The following is a 12742-nucleotide window of genomic DNA, read 5'->3' on the forward strand; positions in this document are numbered from 1 at the left end:
AAACAGAAGCAATATTGTAACAAACTCAATAAAGACTTTAAAAATAATCCATATTAAAAAAATAAATAGAAAAGGTAGGAATGATGGGCTTGTTTAGATATATACGTGCGGTGTTTATACATATATGAAATTTGAATACTCAAACATATACGTATATATGGTGGCAGAAAAACCATGGCTGGAATATAGTTTACTAGCCTTTTTGGCATTCTCATTCACTTTAAAACTAGTTGAGCTGTGATTACATCATTTTGTTCTTTCGGCCGCTGCTGTATCTGGATTTTATCTCCCTCTGTAAAGTATTCCAAATTCACCCTGGTTATCCAGTAACCAGTAGAAATGTTAAATGGGCACCTCAATGAATTCTAACTTCCTCTTAGAGGAAAGAGTGTCTCTAATTCTAATTTTTTGGCAAACTTAAGTAGAAAACACTGATTGGCAAATGGCCTGAAGACAAATTGAAAACTTCATATTATCAATTCCAAAGTGAAAGAAAGTGAAAGTCACTCAGGCATGTCCGACTCTTTGTGACTGTGTAGGGATTGGAATTCTCCAGGCAGGAATACTAAAGTGGTTGGCCTTTCCCTTCTCCAGGGGATCTTCCCAACCCAGGGATCGAACCCAGGTCTCCCACATTGCAGGCGGATTTTTTACCAGCTGAACCATGAGGAAATCATCAATTCTAAGGTGATTATTTTTGTTGTGTTTTTTCTACTTTTTTTTTTTGTGGGTTCATTTGGTTGGTTGGTTGGTTGGTTGGTTGGTATTGGGATGAAAATAGGTTTTTGCTTCTTTTTTCTTTTTTTTTACATTTTATTTATTTTTTGTTTTATCTTTTGGGCACGCATCTTTTTTAGAAAACATTTCTGATATTGGGGTGCATTTTATGGTATGTCATGGTACTTGGCAGCATTTTTTTTTTCTAAATGATACATAAAATAATGATGCTTTTTATGATTAATAATGAAAACCAGTATTAATTCAAAGTAAAAAATGGACAAGGAAATGGCAACCCACTCTAGTATTCTTGCCTGGAAAGTTCCATGGACAGAGGAGCCTGGTGGGCTACAGTCTATGGGGTCACAAAGATTCGGACATGACTGTGATACTGAGCACAAAAAAGGAGATAACTGTGGATAGATTACCCAGGGCTGCTAGGCTGAAGGAAGACCATCACTCACTGAATGGAGAGTAGAGGGGGCCAGACTTACAGAAGGAAATTAATCGCTTCAGCTTCCACTTCTGGGTTTCACACTCAGACTCCCTCCACGTCAAAGACTGTGCCCAGCCCAGGAACTGGGGCCACCCTGCTAACGCTTTCACCACCTCTATAAACATTCTCCCCTCCCAGGCTACCTTGGCTCGGGTCTGAAGAAATCCCTTCCCCCTTCCTTCAGCAAGACAAAGATGGACGTTTTAAAAAGTAACGTGTAGTGGTTACAACAACTAGCTCCCAACAGGGGTTCCATGCCTGGTTGGGGAACTAAGATCCTGCAGACAGCACAGCTCCGCCTGAAAAAAAAAAAAAAGTAACTTAACCAGAAAACAAAGGAAAAACAAGTACAAAGAACATACTGCAAGGTAGGAACATGAATTTCCAAGCTGACTTTACAACTTCCTTAGCCTCAGGGACCCTAGGTAGACCTTGGTTTTGGTACAGCTAATACAGCTTGCTGGCACCTGCCCGCTGTCAGAGAGGGAAGTGTGCAGAGCAGTGTGGGCTAAGGTGGATCTGGGTTGGCACCCGGACAGGCACACTGGCATTCTGGTCCCTGCCCAAACCACGTGAGGTCCCCGCAGGGCATGTTGCTGACATGGGTCAAGGTGCCTCTGTGTGTGCTAAGTCACTTTGACTGTGTCCGACTCTTTGAGACCCTGAGGACTGTAACCCGCCAGGCTCCTCTGTCCATGGGATTCTCCAGACGAGAATACTGGAATGGATTGCCATGCCCTCCTCCAAGGGATCTTCCCGACCCAGGGATCGAACCCACATCTCTTACATCCCCACTGCGTTTGTTCCTGAGGCTCTGGAGGAGTCATCAGCTCCCCTGCTGGCCCCCTAGATACCCCCCTGGCTCCCAGCTTCCCCCCTCCGATTGCCCTCCTCCCCACAGGACGTGCTCCCGAAAGGCCCCTTTTCACCCACGCCGCTCCTCCTGCGTCTCACTCGCTGGCCTGAACAAATGTGCCATCGCCGTGCCTCCACATGGGCGCGGCCATGTTTCCTCACTGGCTCTTGTCAACCAGAAGCAGGGATGACCTTACTAGTACTCACGTGGCCCGTGGTGGCTGCTTCCCCGCCTGGAACATCTTGGGGCAGGCTGGGCTCTGGAGGGGGTTAGTACATGCCTCCTGGGGCAGGAAGTGTGTTCCAGTGAAAAGAAAATGGGCTTCAGAGCCAGCCAGGTGTCCTTTCAGATCCTGGCTCAGCCACTTACTAGTCACCTGACCCACGAAGCCTGTCCGAACATGAGTTTCCTCCCCTGTCATGTAGGATGTAACTTTCCGGGTGTTGTAAGGCATGAGTGGGATCGAGCAGGTGAAAGCATCTACTTACACCCAGTCAGATGGCCATGCTATTATGAAAACACTGAAAGTATGTTGGTGAAGATGCAGAGAAATTAGAACTCCTGTACATTGCTGGTAAGAGCGTACAGTACGGCAGCCTCCGTAGAAGTCAGTATGGTAGCTTCTCAAAAAAAAAAAAAAAATGAAGCACGGAATCACCATATAATTCAGCGATTCTATTTCTGGATGTATATCCAAAAGAATTGAAAGCAGGGACTTGAACAGACAGTTGTATATCAGGGTCCACTGCAGCATTATTCATAGTAGCCAAAAAGTAGAAACAGCCCCTGTGCCCATGGACAGATGAACAGATTAAAAAAACTGCGGTCTATAGATATAATGGGATATTATTTAGCTCCCAGAAGGAAGGACGTTCTGACACACGATAGATACAACACGGATGAAACTTGAAACCCTTCTACCAAGGGAAGTAAGCCAGTCACAAAAGGACAAGCTACATGATTCCACTTTTTTTTTTTTGGAACTTAGGAAATTCATAGAGACAGTAGAATAGAGGTTACCAGGTGTCAGGGGTAAGAGGGAATGAGCAGATATTGTTTAGTGAGTATGGAGTTTCAATTTGGGATGATGAAAAAGTTTTAAAGATAGCCGGGGTTGGGGACCTCCCAGGGGTCCAGTGGTTAAGACTCCAAGCTTCCAATGCAAGGGGCGAAGTTTCAATCACAAATTGGAGAATAAAGATCCCAAATGTCTCATGGCGTGTCCAAAAAAAAGAGGGGGCTGATGGTCGCATAACAACGTGAATGTCCTTAATGCCACTATATTGTACACTTTAAAGTGGTTAAAATGGTCAACTTTATGTTTTGCATAATTTCACACATACCAACAACACAGTGCGGTAAGTTATTCTATGCATTTATCAAACGGTAGTTCCCTCCCTGTTTTTGTAAATGAATTTGTATCTTTGGATCACCCACTGTTTTGTTCTGGCTAGCACACAAACGGATCATCCAAAGGTGCTTCAGTAAAATCAACTGTAAAGTGACAGACCCTGAGGGATCTTGAGTCCTGCACTTTTTCACGTCTCTCTCCCTTTCAGTTCAATTCAGTTGCTCAGTCGTGTCCGACTCTTTTCGACCCCATGAACCGCAGCACGCCAGGCCTCCCTGTCCATCACCAACTCCCAGAGTTTACCCAAACTCATGCCCAGTGAGTTGGTGATGCCATCCAACCATCTCACCCTCTGTTGTCCCCTTCTCCTCCTGCCTTCAATCTTTCCCAGCATCAGGATCTTTTCCAATGAGTCAGGTCTTCACATCAGGTGGCCAAGGTATTGGAGTTTCAGCTTCACCATCAGTCCTTCCAATGAACACCCAGGACTGATTTCCTTTAGGATGGACAGGTTGGATCTCCTTGCAGTCCAAGAGACTCTCAAGAGTCTTCTCCAACACCACAGTTCAAAAGCATCAATTCTTCAGTGCTCAGCTTTCTTTATAGTGCAACTCTCACATCCATACATGACCACTGGAAAAACCATAGCTTTGTTCCTTGGAAGGACTAATGCTGAAGCTGAAGCTCCAATACTTTGGCCACCTGATGCGAAGAACTGACTCATTGGAAAAGACCCTGATGCTGGGAAAGATTGAAGGCAAGAGGAGAAGGGGATGACAGAGGATGAGATGGTTGGATGGCATCACCAAGTCAATGGGCATGAGTTTGGGTAAATTCTTGGAGCTGGTGATGGACAAGCAGGCCTGGTGTGCTGCAGTCCACGGGGTCACAAAGAGTCGGACATGACTGAACAACTGAAGTGAACTGAAACTGACTAGACGGACCTTTGTCGGCAAAGTAATGTCTCTGCTTGGTTGGTTGTCTAGGTTGGTCATAACTTTTCTTCCAAGGAGTAAGTGTCTTTTAATTTCATGGCTGCAGTCACCATCTGCAGTGATTTTGGAGCCCAAGAAAATAAAGTCTGTCACTGTTTCCACTGTTTCTCCATCTATTTGCCATGAAGTGACGGGACCGGATGCCATGATCTTAGTTTTCTGAATGTTGAGCTTTAAGCCAACTTTTCCCCTCTCCTCTTCCACTTTCATCAAGAGGCTCTTTAGTTCTTCTTCACTTTCTGCCATAAGGGTGGTGTCATCTGCATATCTGAGGTTATTGATATTTCTCCTGGCAATCTTGATTCCTGCTTGTGCTTCCTCCAGCCCAGCGTTTCTCATGATGTATTCTGCATATAAGTTAAATAAGCACGATGACAGGGTGACTTTCTCCCTGTAAGTTATATCTAAAGATCCCAAGTGCAGCCAAATAAATAAATAAGCAAATAAATATCAAAAGGAAGAAGAAGAAGCATCCTTTTCTTTCCAAGCAACCTGCTTAAGCTTTAGGAATCAAGGATGTTAGTTGCAGCCAATCCCATTAGGTAAATACTTCTTCCACAGCATCTGTAATCTCAGAGTTAATAAGCTAAGAGCATTGAAGGGGAATTCCATTTAAGTGCTAGTTGTCCTTTCCATTGGGCTTACCTGGTGGCTCAGATGGTAAAGAATGTGCCTGCAAAGCAGGAGACCTGGGTTCGGTCCCTGGGTCAGGAAGATCCCCTGGAGAAGGGAAAGGCTACCCACTCCAGTATTCTTGCCTAGAGAATCCCCATGGACAGAGGAGCCTGGTGGGTTACAGTCCATGGGTCACAAAGAGTCAGACACAGCTGAGTGACTAAGCACACAGCGTTTCCTTTCCATTAGGTCAATAAAAGGTAGGGTGGTGTATACTTTGTGGGAATATTGGAACCGATAGCCTAGAGATCATTATTACAACAGGCCAGGGATAGATATCCTTTTATTTACATTCTCTACATCTCTCTTCTTCCTCCCTCCGTTTCTTCTCCGAGCGTGCCGTGGGTGAGATTTCCTCCCATCTTGGACCCATTCATTAGAATCGACTCAGCACTCAGCAGCCGTGGCTGTTCTTGAGTTCCAGGCTGTGGGTGCTCCCAGGCCCAGCACCACACAGGTTGAGTCACCCGGGTCTCCCTCCTGCGTCAGCAACAGGGGAGTTGATGAGTCAGGTCTAATTTCCTTTCCTGGATAATTAATGAGTAGAAAGGACTAGGATTCCAGTTCTGCGTGTCAGTATGCATTCTCTTAAACAACCTAAGTAAGGATTGGGAATTTCCCTAATGTAGAATCTCAAGAGTAGAAGCAACTTTTAATTTTTTAGAAATGTTTTTGTTCAAGTATAATATACATGCAGAAAAGTGCCTATTTTGTATATGTACAACCCAGTAATTTTTCACAGAGCACCCAGATCTATAGACAGATTGTTACCAGCCCCACAAAGCTCCCTTTGTATTCCCAGAAGGGCCTCTGAGAGGTTATTTTATAGGTTCAGTCTGTCTTTTAAGTAGGCCCATGCCTGAATCCACCTACATAGACAGGCAAATACCCTCCCTTTTTACTTTATTGATTTCTACGTATAAAACCACACCTAATTCACTTGGGAAATGCATACATGTTACTGTATCATATGTGCTTTTTGTGGTAGCGGAATTTTTTCCTCTTCTTTTTCTTGGCTCTCCCGCCCGCCCCGCCGCCCCCTCCTCCCTGTGATAATCCCGCCACCCTGCAGACACCCTCCTGACCACTTCCCAGGACAGGAGCTAGAACAGTTTTGAGCCACCCCAAAAGTTGCGCCTTGTGCTGCATCCCCATCAGGTGTCTGTCCTGCCTTTCTCTGTGAACCCTCCCCTGGTAACCACATCAGAGATGTGGCAAAGTGTCTTTTTACAAAAGGGTTTTTTTTTTGGCCGCACTGCATGGCATATGGGATCTTAGTTCCTCAACCAGGGATTGGACCCAGGTGGAAGGGAAGTCTTTACCACTGGACCACAAGGGAAGTCCCTTAATGAATACATTTTAAATAAGAAATGGTAGAGTTTCTGTTTGGGACAATATGAAAGTTCAGAAATGGATAGTGGTGTTGGCTGTACAGTATAGTGGATTACTTAAAGACACTAAATTGTACAAATAAAAATGGTTACAATGGTGAATTTTATTCTACGACTATTTTTACTGACATAAAAAAGTCACCATTTTACAGCCCTCAAATTAATCCTATCCTGTCTCACCCCTGCCTTTTCCTTAAAGTAACCACTCTCCTGATTTTGGAGTGATTACTTTCTTACATTTTTTTTTTTTATAGCTTTATCAGCCAAATGGCATCCTCACACATAATAGTTTAGTCTTGCTTTTTAAAAAGATTTGATGGGTCTTCTAATTTTTTTTTAACCTGTAAGTTCCCCTCTGTTCCTTTCTTTTTGTCTAATTCATCTGTTGGTGAATTAGATCGTTTGACCTTTTTCCTTCTATAACAGTTTCTCAAATTAATCTTTTCTAGGGGGCTTGCCTGGTGGCTCAGCGGTAAAGAATCTGCCTCAGCACAGGAGACCTGGGTTTGATCCCTGGGTTGGGAAGATCCCCTAGAGAAAGGAATGGCAATCCACTCCAGTATTCTTGCCTAGAGAATTCCATGGACAGAGGAGCCCGGCGGGCTATACAGTTCATGGGGTCGCAAAGAGTCGGACACGACTGAGTGGCTAAGCACAGCACAGCGCACACCCTAGTGTGGAAAGTCTCGGGCACAGAGGACTACAGTCCTGAATCAAGATCAGGGCTTTCCCTTCATCCTCCCAGGCAGTACTGAGAGCTTTAGGAAGAGGCTATAACCTCCCATCCTCTCCCTCGAGGGGAGGGTGGAGAAGTGAATCCCCAGGTCTGATCAGTCCCTCTTGTTGACACAGCGTTTCACCTAGGCCTGCCTCTTGCCCTGTGTCGGCTTCCTTTGAACCTGAGGATCCCTGCCTCGGACTCACCTGATGAGGTGGCAAAGCATCAGTCGTCTCAAGCAGGACCACACTCCTTCCCCGACCACCCTCTCACGTCTGCACCCACAGTTCAAACTGCTTCCTGCCTCCTAGGGGCGCCTCACTGCCTGTCCAAATCTATTCCCTCTCTCGCTTCTTTGGGGGATGTTGGGGGATGGGGGGCTGGAGTCCTGAGCTATCTCAGCATGGAGCTATGAATGGAGAGCAGAATGTCCTATTTGAGAGGACGAGTTCACAGTTGATTTGTGTTATCCTGGTTATTTTTTTGCTTGTTTGTTTGCTAAATCCTTGATATTCAAAATGTGGCTCATTTGCCAGCCATCTCGGCATCACCTGGGAGCTCGTTAGAAATGGTGCATCTCCGTGCCCACCCCAGACCTCCCAAATCAGAGGCTGCATTTTAACAAGATCCCCAGGTGACTGATCTGCTCATTAAAATTTGAGAAACCAGTTCTACAATGAAATACACTTTTAAAATTAAGAACATGATAGACTTTTAAAAAGAGGTAGACTTCCCCAGTGAATTATTTACCGGATTTCTGGACCATCAGGCCGGAGGCTGGAGACCTCTCTGCATAGAATTGCATCTCCCTGTATGATTTTTTGGACCTGAGGGTGAAGATTTACTTTCCTCCATTTACTATGGAGACAAAAAAAACCTCTTAAACATTTATGTCAGCAATTCTCAAGCCCCCCAAAGGGCTGTGAAAGAGAAAAATTTTGCCCCTCCTAAAGCATATTAATTAACAATGAGATGATTACTATCACGGGACAGTGGTTTCTGGGGGAAGATAATAAAGTAAAAAGAAGTGGGTGAAATCAGGGGCAGTGGCAAGGAAAGATTAAAAAAAAGGAAAACCACCACAGGAAATGACAGCAAGACTATGACTAATGTAATGCCTCCGCCCCATCCACTGTGGGCACTCGTGCCTGAGCTGGCACCCTGCCCATGCCCATGTGTACCCTTCCTTGACCCAACAGGAGGCTGAGGAGTTACAGGAAAGTGTTGAGACAGCTTTCTACTTCAGGGCATGCCTCCTCCTTCCTGGTACAGAGTGATGGACAGGCTTAGACAAGCCTACAACACCTTACGAGCTAGCCTAGACTTGGCGCTGACCTCTGGACCAGTTCCTGCCCTCGTGGAAAGAAACAGGAAGGAGGTGGCTTCCTTTCTCAGAGGACAGTGAGCCCTGGGCTGCTTTTGTTTTGCAATTTCATCCTTCCAACTGGCTCTCCTCCGGCACTGGCATGCTCTCTCTCTCCCACCTCACCCCTTTCTATTCTCAGATCCGGCCTCCAAAGGCTGGCGTTTCTGAAAGTTTGGTCCTTGGAACGCTTCTCTCCCCAGGGAGCAGCACCCATTTCTAAATAGCACTGATGAGGCTAAAAACGACACATTCATTTCCATTTCTAGCCTAGATGTCTCCTCTGAATTTCAGAATGAGGTCAGTGAAGGGTTCACTTTTACACACATTAAGTTTGAGATGCCTGTGTGTTTTTTTTTGTTTTGTTCTTGACTCTTCATTAGGTGTATCACCGGCATCTCACGCTCAGTGTGCACAAAACTGAGCTCTCCTCACTCTGCCAGACGTGCTTCCCCTTCCGTCTCAGTCTGTGCTCCACAATCCAGCTTTCTGAGCGTGGACTGCCCCTTTCACGGCTTCCTCTCCCGGGCCCCACACCTAGTCCGTCCGCAGTCCTGCCACTTCCGCATCAAGTTCCCCACCATCCTCACTGCCGAGCGCCTTCATCTCTGCCTGAGCAGGTGAATGTGTCTTACACTCCACCTTCCTCTACTCTTGCCTCCCTATCACCTATTATCCATTTACCACAATCTTATTAAAGCACAAGAGATCACTCAGAGCCCCTGCTTAAAAGCTTACAGAGATGTCTCATTGTATATACTTAGATTGGGGCTTCCCTTGTAGCTCAGTTGGTAAAGAATCTGCCTACAATGCAGGAGACCCGGGTTCGATTCCTGGGTCAGGAAGATCCCCTGGAGAAAAAAGGAAATGGCAGCCCACTCCAGTATTCTTGCCTGGAGAATCCCATGGAGAGAGGAGCCTGGCGGGCTACAATCCATGGGGTTGCAAAGAGTCAAACATGACTTAGTGACTAAACTACTATATACTTAGATAATAAAACCCAAGGTCCTTATCAGTGCCCCAAAGGCACTGTAGAATATTGAGGCTGAGTGAAGCTGTCCCACTGGAGTTTAAATTCTGGGTTTGCTACCCACTATCCATAGAAATATATACCTCATCTCAATTGACGCCCCTACCCATACAGGATGCTCCTGGTTTCCTTTGAGAACCTCAGAGAAGAACTCCTTAAGCCACCTGGAATTCCCTCCCTGGCTTTCAAGACTCATTCCTTCTCAAATTTCAGGTCTTGGTTACCAATCAGTTCCAGGGAGAGAACTTCCTTGCCCATCCTTCCTAGAATAAGGAGCTCTCAAAACCTAGTTCTTTCTTTCAGAGCATCCATACCATTTATAAGTAGATGTTTAATATTGTTTATTTGCTTAATACCTGTCACCATCACTAGACTATAAACTCCACAAGCAGAGAGTTTGCTGTTATTTTATTTTATTTGGTCTTGTTTTGGACTAAGAAGAGTGCTCAGTATTTACTAGGCATTTAATACTTGTTGGGGAAAATGAGTGAGTAAATGAATCAAATTTGGGCAACTACTAGGGAAGCAACTCTTTACCTAGTGGTTCCCCAGAGTACTGAATAAGCCACGTCTGTACTCGCCTCCCCCCCCCCCACGCCCACATGTGTGTGGTTAGTACTCCTGGTGGTTCAGACGGTAAAGAATCCTCCTGGAACTCGGGAGACCTGGGTTCCATCCCTGGGTTGGGAGGATTCCTTGGAGGAGGGCATGGCAACCGAGTCCAGTATTCTTGCCTGGAGAATCCTCACGGACAGAGGAGCCTGGGGGGCTACAGTCCATGGGGTCTCAAAGAGTCAGACACAACTGAGTGGCTAAGCACAGTACTGTTCTAACTAAAAGCAAACTCCTAATTCACTTGTTCATTCATAAGTAGAATATGATCACTATGCATTTTCTCGAGCAACGGCTATTACTAGTACTCACTCTACATCACGGGAGGGAACCGCGTAACATTTTGTGATATTACAAAGAGATTGGGGAGCCCTGGTACACATCCCCCTGAAAGGAGTTGGTTGCACTTTGGGTCTTTACCGCGTGTCCAGCAGAGGGCGCTGCGGAGACACCGCTGCCGCGGGCGCAAGCGCAGCCCTGAGGGAGGGGCGGGACGAGAGAGGAATGATGTCCTAGATGACAACGGTGGGAAGGGTTAGCAAGGTCTCTGGAGGCTTTCTAACTGCCAGGCAGCCAAGATCATGCAGTGGTTTTGGAGGCCAGCTGAGTTATTGGGATCCAGAGAGATTTTGAAAAAAACGTGATTTCTGGATGGCTGGTTAAGTAGGACCTGGGCAGGCTTCGGACCCTCTTGAAGATTGTTCTGTATGATTTTGATGATCAAGAGATTAGAGACCCATTGGTGGGAATTTCCAAGGGCCAGCTGGGGGAGAGGAAGGGGTGGGGAGGAGACAAACCCTGTTGCTTTTTTTCTTTTTTTTATAAATTTATTTATTTTAGTTGGGGGCCAATTACTTTACAATATTGTAGTAGCTTTTGCCATACATTGACACGAATCAGCCATGGGTCCACACGCGCTCCCCATCCCGAACCCCCCTCCCACCCCCTCCCCATCCCATCCCTCTGGGTCATCCCACAGCCCCAGCCCTGAGCATTTGTCTCATGCATCGAACATGGAAAGGTGTTCCGTTTCACATATGACAATATACATGTTTCAATGCTATTGTCCCAGAACATCCCACCCTCACCTTCTCTCTCAGAGTCCATAAGACTGTGCTATGCATCTGTGTCTCTTATTCTGTCTCGCATATAGGGTTATCGCTACCATCTTTCAAATTCCATATATATGCATTAGTATACTGTATTGGTGTTTTTCTTTCTGGCTTACTTCACTCTGTATAATGGGCTCCAGTTTCATCCATCTCAATAGAACCGATTCAAATGTATTTTTTTAATGGCTGAGTAATATTCCATTGTGTATATGTACCACAGGAGAAGGCAATGGCACCCCACTCCAGTACTCTTGCCTGGAAAATCCCATGGATGGAGGAGCCTGGTAGGCTGCAGTCCATGGGGTCGCAAAGAGTCGGACACGACTGAGCGACTTCACTTTCACTTTTCCCTTTCATCCACTGGAGAAGGAAATGGCAACCCACTCCAGTATTCTTGCCTGGAGAATCCCAGGGACGGCGGAGCCTGGTGGGCTGCTGTCTATGGGGTCGCACAGAGTCGGACACGACTGAAGTGACTTAGCATATGTACCACAGCTTCCTTATCCATTCGTCTGCTGATGTACATCTAGGTTACTTCCATGTCCTGGCTATTGTAAACAGTGCTGAGATGAACACTGGGGTACATGCGTCTCTTTCAATTCTGGTTTCCTCGGTGTGTATGCCCAGCAGTGGGATTGCTGGGTCATATGGCAATTCTATTCCCAGTTTTTTAAGGAATCTCCACACTGTTCTCCATAGTGGCTGTACTAGTTTGCATTCCCACCAACAGTGTAAGAGGGTTCCCTTTTCTCCACACCCTCTCCAGCATTTATTGCTTGTAGACTTTTGGATAGCAGCCATTCTGACTGGTGTGAAATGGTACCTCATTGTGGTTTTGATTTGCATTTCTCTAATAATGAGTGATGTGGAGCATCTTTTCATGTGTTTGTTAGCCATCTGTATGTCTTCTTTGGAGAAATGTCTGTTTAGTTCTTTGGCCCATTTTTTGATTGGGGCGTTTATTTTTCTGGAATTCAGCTGCAGGAGTTGCTTGTGTATTTTTGAGATTAATTGTCTGTTGCTTCGTTTGCTATTATTAAACCCTGTTGCTTTTTAGCTGTGACCTTTCTGAGTACTCCACCCCAACTTGTCAAATGGAGGTAATAAAGATTGAGCAATAATGCATACTTTGTAAGGTTATTTTAAGGACTAAAGGACATCCAGGTGTAAAACTGCTAACAATAAGTGTCCAAAGTAAGGTAGTCTGTGCTCTGGATCAAAGGCAGAAGAGGCATTGTGGTCCCTCTGTTGGGTCTTTACATCCTTAGGGAAGAGGAGACCCGTGCAACCTAATAATTTAGAAACTGACTTAATATTTATTCTAGAACCTCCAAGCCCCCTCTGTTTCTGCCAGTCTTTAGTTCTTTCATTTGTCCTCCAGAAGGCAGGCAAGAACAACAAAATGAGGAAATAAAGGACAATGCTT

At 45.6% G+C, this 12742-nt stretch overlaps 1 protein-coding gene across 2 annotated transcripts in view; it reads left to right on the forward strand.

Moving 5' to 3' along the window:
* The window catches only part of SLC25A30 (solute carrier family 25 member 30), a 107945-nt gene that overhangs the window by 44428 nt on the left and 50775 nt on the right, over positions 1-12742 (forward strand). For both annotated transcript variants that reach the window (XM_081547366.1, XM_081547365.1), the window contains exon 2: positions 595-687. The gene's annotated coding sequence lies outside the window, so the exon portion shown is untranslated. The remainder of the gene's footprint in view (positions 1-594; positions 688-12742) is intronic.

Source organism: Giraffa tippelskirchi, chromosome 12, assembly GCF_054371585.1.
Source record: "Giraffa tippelskirchi isolate mGirTip1 chromosome 12, T2T-mGirTip1v1.2.pri, whole genome shotgun sequence".
Classification (NCBI taxonomy): domain Eukaryota; kingdom Metazoa; phylum Chordata; class Mammalia; order Artiodactyla; family Giraffidae; genus Giraffa; species Giraffa tippelskirchi.